We start from the raw sequence: 11041 nt of genomic DNA on the forward strand, positions 1-11041 counted from the left end.
TACTCTACCTGCAATATCCTTTCTAACAAGTAAACTAACCATTCTTTAAAGTCCAGTTCAAATGCTCACCCAGGTATAAAGTTTCCTTGAGCCCTACAGTTGGAAGTGCTCAGTCCTTCTTTGATGCCCACATGTTGTATATAACTTTCTAGTGATATCTCTATAAACGTATAGATTCTTTCTATTAATTTATATGACATGTATGATTTGAATTTGAGTCTGAGACACCTTGGATTCTTTAACAACAGCTAACCTTTTGGTCCACATATAGTAAGTGGATGATATTTTTAAAATGTGTTAATGACTCTTCTCTTTTGCCTTTCAATGAACAAAATAGACTTCCTCGTCATCTCAAGGCTTTCATCTAATAAGGGAAGAGGGGAAAGGGAAAGGAAATGGGGCACACCTACAGTTAAGGCAGAAAGTAGATAAGAAAAAGAATTCATATTTAGTTTTTGAACTCCAAGATAGAATTTCTATGTCTGAGGACAAACAATGAATTTAAAAAGTAGCTTCTGTAGTGTAGAGAAGATGTCACTTTAATTAAGACAGAGGCCATTCAACTTGATGATTTAGAAGATATAATATGGGGAAATGAAAAACCCAGAAGACCACTTTGTCTCACTTTGTCTATCTCCAGGTACTGTGGCAAGAAACAGAAAGAGAAAGGAAGAGGAAGGAAGTTAGGTATTTTTTTCCTTTCACTTTCCATGAGGTCTACTTATAAAGGAGGAGAGTATAGAAACTCTATGGGCTGAGAGGAGGAGATAGCATGATCATCTTACATCAACATAATGTGCCTCAGTGGAAAAAAAAATTTAAAAAAAGAAAACGCATTCTGAAGGCAATATTGTGTGAGGGTGACATTCAGGCTACCCTTAATGAAAAAGGACACACAGGGTAGCACTGATTTGAAAAATATGGTGAATTCTAAGATACCCACTCTGGGAGGCCACAGGCAATGGCGGAAATCACTGTGTTCCGCAGGGCTAGCATGACTCAACGTGAGGATGAGCCGCCGAGCATCAGTGGACTTTGACAGTTATCAAGCATTTCAGAGCACATGCTCTATCGTGAAAGTGCCTGGGTTCTAATTCCTACTCTGCCCCTCACTAACTTTGTGACCCTAGAAACTTGCCTAATAATTTCATCAGCACTCTTACCAGTAAATCAGGATACTAATAGTACCTATCTTATAATGTTGTTGTAAGGGGTGAATAAATTAATTCACATAAAGCATTAGTAACCATGTGTGGGATTGAGTGAACCTTAATGTTAGCTACATTAAAATTATTATTATTATATTTCAGTAAATAAGCATCTCTCTGTCAAAGAAGTTTTGGTGTAGTCATTTCATAGAAATAACCCTTGTATAGCAAATATCTTTCTAACATTTTGAATATTTTAATTCCATAAATACTGTAATGTGTTGTGTCCATTCATATGCATATTTTTACTTTCAAAAATGAGACAATGTAATTTATGAATATTTAGTTTAAAAACTCAACGTATTCCATATTCCAGAAATTTGGCAAAAGCATACTAGAATAAAATGTTTCATTTATGTGATTATAACATAAAATGTGAGCAGCGTATGTGTTTATGTTTGTACCTTATGTTCACAAAGTCAAGATAACGCTTGCAGCAAAGGAGTCCTTAAAGGTCAATTCTGTGGAGAATAGAACAATATCTACAGATTTTCACAATGTTTTTTAAAGGGAAAAATACACTCCAGGGAATGTGACACACTTGTCATAGGAATTTAAGGAATGGGAAATGTGTGGATCATAAAAATGGCTTTTAGTGCTTTTTATGATATAAAGTTGTTGTTACTCACCCACCGTGCTTTCCTAATAATAATAGCTGATTTGAGCTGAGTCAGCCACACCTTTTACTTCTACAAATGCATGCATCTATGAAAATCTCACCGAACGAAGCTTAAGTTTATGAAAAACTCCCAGAATGGAGCTTACTGACCTATATGAGTATTTAAAGTAGCAATTTTCATCTCATTAGTACAAGGAACTAACCAAGTGAATATATCACTCAGAAAATATAGACATATCCATTTTTTAACATGTCAGCATTCAGTTGAAAGATTGTCATTGATGTATGTTTCAGCCCCCCCCCTTCTATACATGTTAGAGGCTCATGTGCAGAAACCTGCCCTTTTGGAGATAAAAAATGCCTATTTGTAAGTGAACAGATGGTGTTGCTCAAGTTCAGAGACACATCTTAGGCAGAATCTCAGGGGGAGGAGGGGCTGCGGCGGGAGGAGGACTGGTGTAGTTTGAAAAGGCTTCCTGGGTGATTCTGATAGCCTCCCACCTCGCCCCCACTGTGCAGCACTGATTTAAAGCTTAAAGATACATAAATGTCATGTTAACGCTGATTTGAGCTACAGAGTAAAAAAGGAACTCTTTTCATTTTCTGGTAGAAACTTGTCTGATTGCATTTCTTTGCATTTAATGTCATAATTTTCAAAGCCTGAACCCCCCAACAATATCTTAAAATTGACTCATTTTAAAACTTCTGATTAGTGCAAATACTACATTATTTCCATTTGTATGATGGTGATAAATAGCAGGTCCCACATGGTCATTCAAAGAACATTTCTATTTTGGGTAGTTTTCTATATATACACATAATTATAAAATATAAACTGCTAGAACTCAAATATATATATATATATCACAATAAAAACACATCACACATCTATGGCATTATAATGCAAGCAATGACATTCACAAGTATTATTACTGGAACCATTAAAGTAAAATTTGAGATTTAGAATAATTAAAATAATTATAGCTAAAATTACCTGTGAAAAAGCCTTAAGTCAATCACAAAGAATACTATATGTTTTATGTATACAAATTTGCTCAATAATTCTTATTCATGCTAAAATTTAAGATTTTCTTGTTAAAATCCTAAGGGAAAAGAGGAAAACATCTACATGCAGATGTCTCATCATTTAAGCCATTATGACCTTCAGGTGGTTACTGAATCCAAAGAAATGATGGATGCCAAGGAAAGTGCTAGAAAGTTGCCTTGATTTCCATCTGGGGGTAAAAACCTTTGCTATACCCAAAAGGAGTTGCCTGCGGCACCTGGAAGCACTAAAATTTTCCACCTTTGGGAGGGTGGAAAGATAACTCCATTTCCTTTGTTTAGATCATGTTGAAATCAGATGAAATTAGAAGACCTAAAGAGAAGAAATTGTCAGAATTGGATGAGTAGCCTACTGAAAAGGTCGTGTTTGAAGTTGTGATTTGATAAGACAATGGGCAGTTCTTCTTGCCCAGTTCTAAGATCACCTGTTCCCTAGATGGGGACTGTATGTGTAAAGAGAGAAAAAGATGAAGCGACTGAGAACCATGCCAGAATCCATGAGAGTCCTGGGCCATAGAAAATCTAGCTTATCTCTGAGGGCAGGCCTGCCAAGAGGCCAAATGCCACTTGTCTAGCAATGATCTCTGCATTTTGTGTTTGCCTTCTGAGACTATTTGCTCTGATTTTCAGGGTCACTAGTTGGTGTGCGGTAGTGGTGGGAATGGTGGTGAGTTGTGTGTGTGTGTGTGTGTGTGCCAGCTCATTCTTCTGGGATTTAGGTCACATACTTCCCTGTTACTAGAGCACATACATGCATGAATGCATGCATACACACACACACACACACACACACACACACACACACCACACATACCTCCTTCCTCCTTGCAGCCTGGGACTCTCAATTCCCTTCTCACATTTTTAATCTCTTATACTGGGTCCTTCTACTGCCCATTTTTCTTACTAGTTCAGTCTTTTTCTTTCTACATCCGTTCCTTTTTTTTCAGCTCTATTTTTAAAGAGCCAAAGGATGACTGAGTTTTTAATAGTGATTAGAACTATCTCAGTTTTTCCCCATTGAGAATGATATTCTCTGTGGGTTTTTCATAGATGGCTTTTATGATATTGAGGTATGTAACCTCTATCCCTATACTCTGAAGAGTTTTGATCAAGAAAGGATGCTGTACTTTGTCAAATGCTTTTTCTGCATCTATTGAAAGGATCATATGACTCTTGTTCTTTCTTTTGTTAATGTATTGTATCATGTTGACTGATTTGCGGATGTTGAACCAGCCTTGCAGCCCAGGGATAAATCCCACTTGGTCATGGTGAATAATCCTTTTAATGTACTGTTGGATCCTACTGGCTAGTATTTTGGTGAGAATTTTTGCATCCATGTTCATCAAGGATATTGGTCTGTAATTCTCCTTTTTGATGGGGTCTTTTGTTTTGGGATCAAGGTACTGGTGGCCTCATAAAATGAGTTTGGAAGTTTTCCTTCCATTTCTATTTTTTTTGGAACAGTTTCAGAAAATAAATATTAATTCTTCTTTAAATGTTTGGTAGAATTCCCCTGGGAAGCCATCTGGCCCTGGGCTCTTGTTTGTTGGGAGATTTTTGATGACTGCTTCAATTTCCTTAGTGGCTATAGGTCTGTTCAGGTTTTTTATCTACCTGGTTCAGTTTTGGTAGTGTGTACATCTGTAGGAATGCATCCATTTCTTCCAGATTATCTAATTTGCTGGCATAGAGTTGCTCATAATATGTTCTTATAGTTGTTTGTATTTCTTTGGTGTTGGTTGTGATCTCCTCTTTCATTCATAATTTTATTTATTTGAGTCATTTCTCTTTTCTTTTTGATAAATCTGGCCAGGGTTTTATCTTATTAACTCTTTCAAAGAAACAGCTCCTAGTTTCATTGATCTGTTTTACTGTTCTTTTGGTTTCTATTTCATTGATTTCTGCTCTGAGCTTTATTATTTCTCTTCTCCTGCTGGGTTTAGTACTAGAAGTCTTAGCCACAGCAATCAGACAACAAAAAGAAATAAAAGGCATCCAAATTGACAAAGAAGTCAAACTCTCATTCTTTGCAGATGATATGAGACTTTATGTGGAAAACCCAAAAGACTCTACCCCAAAACTGCTAGAACTCATACAGGAATTCAGCAAGTGGCAGGATATAAAAATCAATGCACAGAAATCAGTGACATTCTTATACACCAACAACAAGACAAAAGAAAGGGAAATTAAGGAGTCGATCCCGTTTACAATGACACCCAAAACCATAAGATACCTAGGAATAAATCTAACCAAAGAGGCAAAGAATCTGTACTCAGAAAACTATAAAATACTAATGAAAGAAATTGAGGAACACACAAAGAAATGGAAAAATGTTCCATGCTCATGGATTGGAAGAACAAATATTGTGAAGATGTCAATGCTACCTAGAGCAGTTTACACATTTAATGCAATCCCTATCAAAATACCATCCACTTTTTTCAAAGAAATGGAACAAATAATCCTAAAATTTGTATGGAACCAGAAAAGACCCTGAAGAGCCAGAGGAATGTTGAAAAAGAAAAGCAAATCTGGTGGCATCACAATTCCAGACTTCCAGCTCTATTACAAAGCTCTCATCATCAAGACAGTATGGTACTGGCACAAAAACAGACACATAGATCAGTGGAACAGAATAGAGAGCCCAGAAATGGACCCTCAACTCTATGGTCAACTAATCTTCGACAAAGCAGGAAAGAATGTCCAATGGAAAAAAGACCGTCTGTTCAACAAATGATGTTGGGAAAATGGGACATCCACATGCAGAAGAATGAAACTGGACCATTTCCTTACACCACAAACAAAAATAGTCTCAAAATGGTTGAAAGGCCTAAATGTGAGACAGGAGTCCATCAAAATCCTAAAGGAGAACACAGGCAGCAATCTCTTCGACCTCAGCCGCAGCAACTTCTTCCTAGAAACATTGCCAATTAACAAGTCAGGAAACGACAGATGTTGGTGGGGATGCAGAGAAAGGGGAACCCTCCTACACTGTTGGTGGGAATGCAAGCTGGTGCAGCCACTCTGGAAAACAGTATGGAGGTTCTTCAGAAAGTTGAAAATAGAGCTACCCTATGACCCAGCTATTGCACTACTGGGTATTTACCCCAAAGATACAAATGTAGGGATCTGAAGGGGTACGTGCACCCCAATGTTTATAGCAGTCCACAATGTGGCAATGTCCACAATAGCCAAACTATGGAAAGAGCCCAGATGTCCATCAACAGATGAATGGATAAAGAAGATGTGGTATATATATACAATGGAATATTATTCAGCCATCAAAAGGAATGAGATCTTGCCATTTGCAATGACGTGAATGGAACTGGAGGGTATTATGCTAAGTGAAATAAGCCAATCAGAGAAAGACATGTATCATATGACCTCACTGATATGAGGAATTCTTAATCTCAGGAAACAAACTGAGGGTTGCTGGAGTGGTGGGGGGTGAGAGGGATGGTGTGGCTGGGTGATAGACATTGGGGAGGGTATGTGCTATGGTGAGCGCTGTGAATTGTGTAAGACTGATGAATCACAGACCTGTACCTCTGAAACAAATAATACATTACATGTTGAAAAAAAAAAGGAGATAGTAGAAAGGGAAGAATGAAGGGGGGGAAATTGGAGGGGGGGATGAACCATGAGAAACTATGGACTCTGAGAAACAAACTGAGGGTTCTAGAGGGGAGGGGGGTGGGGGGATGGGTTAGCCTGGTGATAGGTATTAAAGAGGGCACATATTGAATGGAGCACTGGGTGTTATACGCAAAGAATGAATCATGGAACACTACATCAAAAACTAATGATGTAATGTATGGTGATTAGCGTAATAAAAAAAGAAATAAAAAAAGAACTATACCCTAGGGAACATAATTTTACAAATAAGGAAACGAAACTCCAGAATGTCAAAATAACCTGTCCAGATCCAGCCAGTTTAATGATGGGCTCAATACCAATAAACATGTTCTCTAATTTTTGATAATATTGAAAAAGTTCTGGAATAGGAAATATGTGATGAAAGTTCCACCTTTGATATTTACTAGCGGTATGATTTGGGGCAAGTTGCCTAACCCAACTAAGTAAACTTTGGTTTACTCATCTTTAAATAGGGAATGATAAAACCTGAGTGAATAGAGTTGTAATGAAGCATCATTATGTGAATGGATATAAGATGACCTATATGATACATAGAATATGATAAGTGCCCAATAAATCTGATTTTCTTACCAAGTTGAATGTTTTTTCCTTTATGTCACATGATCTTGCAAAATCCCTTTCAGTTCACTCTTTTTTCTTCTGCAAAAGTACTATGTTTTGGTATTGTTTCACTGGTTTTTCTCTCATTCAAGTGTCTATGCTCAGAATTCAGAAGGTGGAGAAAACTTTTCCAAATCTGTTAGTGACATGTTGAGTGATAGAGCAGTTTCCTTCCTATCTGCCCTGGTTTGTCTGAAGTTTGGCAGATAGAATGTCATAGACCAGCTGGCCTTGCAGGGTTCTTCTGCCCATCTGAATGCTGACGTAACCCAGAGCTGCAGCATGTCCCCTTCCTGCAACTGTTTGGAGTCTCTGAACCCCCTTCAGGACTTGACCTTTGCCCTAGCACCATCTTCGCAGTTCTGCCATTCTCTGGCCATTGGCAGAAAGCACAGAGCTTAAGAGGTAGTCAGTGAGTATTTATAAAATGTAGAGGGGCATACATGATTGCATGAAGATACAAGTCTTTGCTTCCCTGTCTGAGCAGGATGGAGAGCAAGGGTTTCTGTGGAGGAATAAGTGTCTTACACCTGGTGATCCACTTCTTGGTCCTTCTGCATAAGACTCTGAAACAGCAGGCTCTCTGAACTTCTTAGAACCAGCTCCCTCTCCATCCCCTCCTCATTCTGTTTACCTCACAGAAAGGGCAAGATACTAAAGTCTAGTCAGTTCTCTATAAGGACTCTTTTAAATATAAAATCAGAGGAGAGGGAGACATTTTAGGGACATTTCTGACCACTTACTCCTGAGTCTTCTCCTCGCTGCTCCCCAGCCTCCACTTAGAGCTTGACACCACTTCATCTTGGAGTTCTTTGCTCAGGCTACCATCTACATCCTCTCCTAGGCTTAACATTTTGACCTAAGTATAGACAGCAGCCTATTTCCCCTCAAAACAGTTGAGACCAGATGACATTTCAAAAGCAGCCTTGCTTATTTTATAAGGAAGTAAAATACAATATAAAGAGCAGATAAATAGTCATGTTTCAAAACTGTAGGTTTCTATCCCTTCTGGATAGTGCTGCTTTGACTTTGTTTAACTCCATGCCTTCCTGGGTCTCTGATGGATTCATTGGATGTCATCTTTTCTCCTGCCGTGCATGAGGCCACCCAGACATCTCTTTCCCTCCAAGGCCAAATATAGAATACTGCAACCCAACTGCTTTATACCTTCTGACTCCATGCAAACCTCCAGTCCCCAAACTATGCCTCCTACAGTTAATGGCCAGACTGTGGAGGGGGAAGCAATGTATGACCTCATCTTCTTCAGATGGCCTGTTTAGCCTAGCCTTGCATGCTTTTCAGATATACTTCTTAAGATACTACTTTACTTCATATGAGCAGAAGTGAACTTGTTAATGTCCATTTGTTATGGGGTTTCCTGTTCAATTATTATTCATCTGCTAAATCAGCTTATGTACTGTCTCTGAAATAATTACCAGCCCCTGGGTGGGGGGTGGTGAGAGAGAAAGAGAGAGAGTGAGAGTCATTTCCTTCCCTGGGCATATTATTTATTTACATATCTATGCCCACTTCATTAGTGTGAAGACACTGAGGATAGCTTTCATGATTTTGACACTAGCACAGTTCCTGCCAGAGTAGGATCCCCCCAAAATATTATAGTACTTGATTTATACAATAGCTTACACTTTTACCAATCTTGACATCCACCCATTTGAGACCCGCACACAATAGTAACAGAAAGATCACATGCTCCAACTCCCCCTATCTCTTCGTGTAGTTTTTTTTTTTTTTTGATCACCTGAATCTGGTGTTCGCTCTAGCCTTTCAGCTGTCATGCACTTTCCTTATAAAAACGGCAGTTCTAGTGTGGGATCCCTTCCTCAACCATGGAGATTTTTTCATATCAGACATACTAGTCAATGCTACCTGAATTTTATCAGTTCTGATTTTTGCCAGACCACCCATTACTATAATCTTCCAAAATAAGTCTTGAGTTATAAGACTGTATTTCTCCATATTACTCAGGGATAAAAAGGAGGTTCTGGCTGAAGAAAGAGGAACAGATAACATAGGAGGACATTGAGAAGAAATGGTTTGCCTCTTCTTTAAAAAGGGCAGGGCAGGACAATTTGTAAAAATAGACCAAGTCAGTGAAAAGGATAACAGCCTTGTAGATCAAAGATATTTCAGGCTTGGCAGGTATCTTTCATTTCACCACCACTTTTCGCCCCAAGTCTCAGGTGTGTTCCATAATCTGCTACCTGAAGAGGGCGCCCACCACCATCTCCACTCTGCATCCCACTCCTCACCACCAGACCTCTCTATCTTCTCCAAATGAAAACTTCATGAAGGCAAGGATCTTTATCTTCCTCTCCACTGATTCCATAGTGCCTCTCCCAGTGCCTGACACATAATAGACACCCAGTAACTACTTAAGTAACTAAATGAAAAAAGTGTTACTTCTTAAGAATCTGGAAATTAAAATTCCCAATTTGTTCTTCGTCTATCTTGAATTATGAAATATTTAGAATTACTAAATATCAGGATATTGGTAATAATTTGATATTTCCTTTCAATACAAAAATTATTAGAGTCAAAAAGCAGTTTCCCTTGGTTAATACTATTTTTAAAAAAGATCTCATTGAAGACTATTTTAGGGTGTGACTGAGTTTTGATAAAAGATATCAAACAAGATAAGCAGAAGAAAAAAATTGACTGTAATTGTTGTGATAAGGATCATATTAGAGTGATAACTGCCCTCAGGGAAATTATGTATGTGGACAATAGCAGCCTCAGTGGAATACATTTAGCAGAATACATACCAGTGGCTTAAATGCTGATATAAATGGAGTGTTGCACTCCACACATTAATCATCCATGCTTGAGTGTCTGCTTAAGTGGATGCTGCCCAATATTTAAAATGCCATATTCAAATATATTGTTGTTCAAAGTAATGAGAATTAAAAAGTTTTAATATTGTAATTAGCATCAGGAGGCAAGACATTCTCACTTATTCAATAAAACTAACATTTTGCTTCCTTGTTTTCTGTAATAAAGATATTTTCAAAGCAGAGAGAATAGAAAAGTATATATTTTAAAAGAAATTAAAATCAAGACAGATGATAAATCATCTGGATGCCTTACATCAGCACTGCCTATGTGAAGACAAATTAAATCCTAAGGCAGAGAACAATGCACATACACATAGAGATACATAAACTCTCATGATGGTTAGATGACATAAGGCTGGAAGACTGTTACAGTACTTTCCAGAAAAGAAAATGGATAAATTCTACATATTTCGTTTTAGTAAGCTTATATAAACCCATGGAAAAATTCTGGGTCAGTTAATTTGTGAACTATTTCATATGTTTCACTAGTAGCTAGTATGAGCCTTTAAGAAAACTTTACATTTAATCAACCTTTTTTCTTTTTGGACAGTTGTTTTCTAGGCTAGCTCAAGGGTCTATTTTTCCCTGATATGGGTTTGGACAAGATGTTAAAATATGACCTGTACAATAACGAAATGGAACAACTATGGTCCGTGTTATAAGTAAAACAAAATCAATTCAACCAAGGTTGTTAATCTACAGTGATTGCAGAAATGGATCCTTCTGACGTGGAATGATAAGGGTCTGTGGTTAAGGATGAGAGGGGTGGAGTCTTGCCTTAAAAATATAGACTGCTTTTCCAGAATGTTAGATTCTGGTTAAAGTCATTTGAGGCAGAGAGTCCTCAAAATGGTGTGGCACATGTTATCATTGTGCTTAGTTACACTACTCTCCAGAACAATTACTCTCCAGAACAGAGGACCTGGAAATTCAGAGCAGCTGGGTAGAAAGTTTGGGTACCAGTGAGTGGCATAAGAATCTCTTTCTCCACACTCCTGCCTCTCAACATGAGAGTATCTTAGACATTAAACTCTCAACATGAG

The sequence above is a fragment of the Zalophus californianus genome, chromosome 2 (genome assembly GCF_009762305.2).
Source record: "Zalophus californianus isolate mZalCal1 chromosome 2, mZalCal1.pri.v2, whole genome shotgun sequence".
Classification (NCBI taxonomy): domain Eukaryota; kingdom Metazoa; phylum Chordata; class Mammalia; order Carnivora; family Otariidae; genus Zalophus; species Zalophus californianus.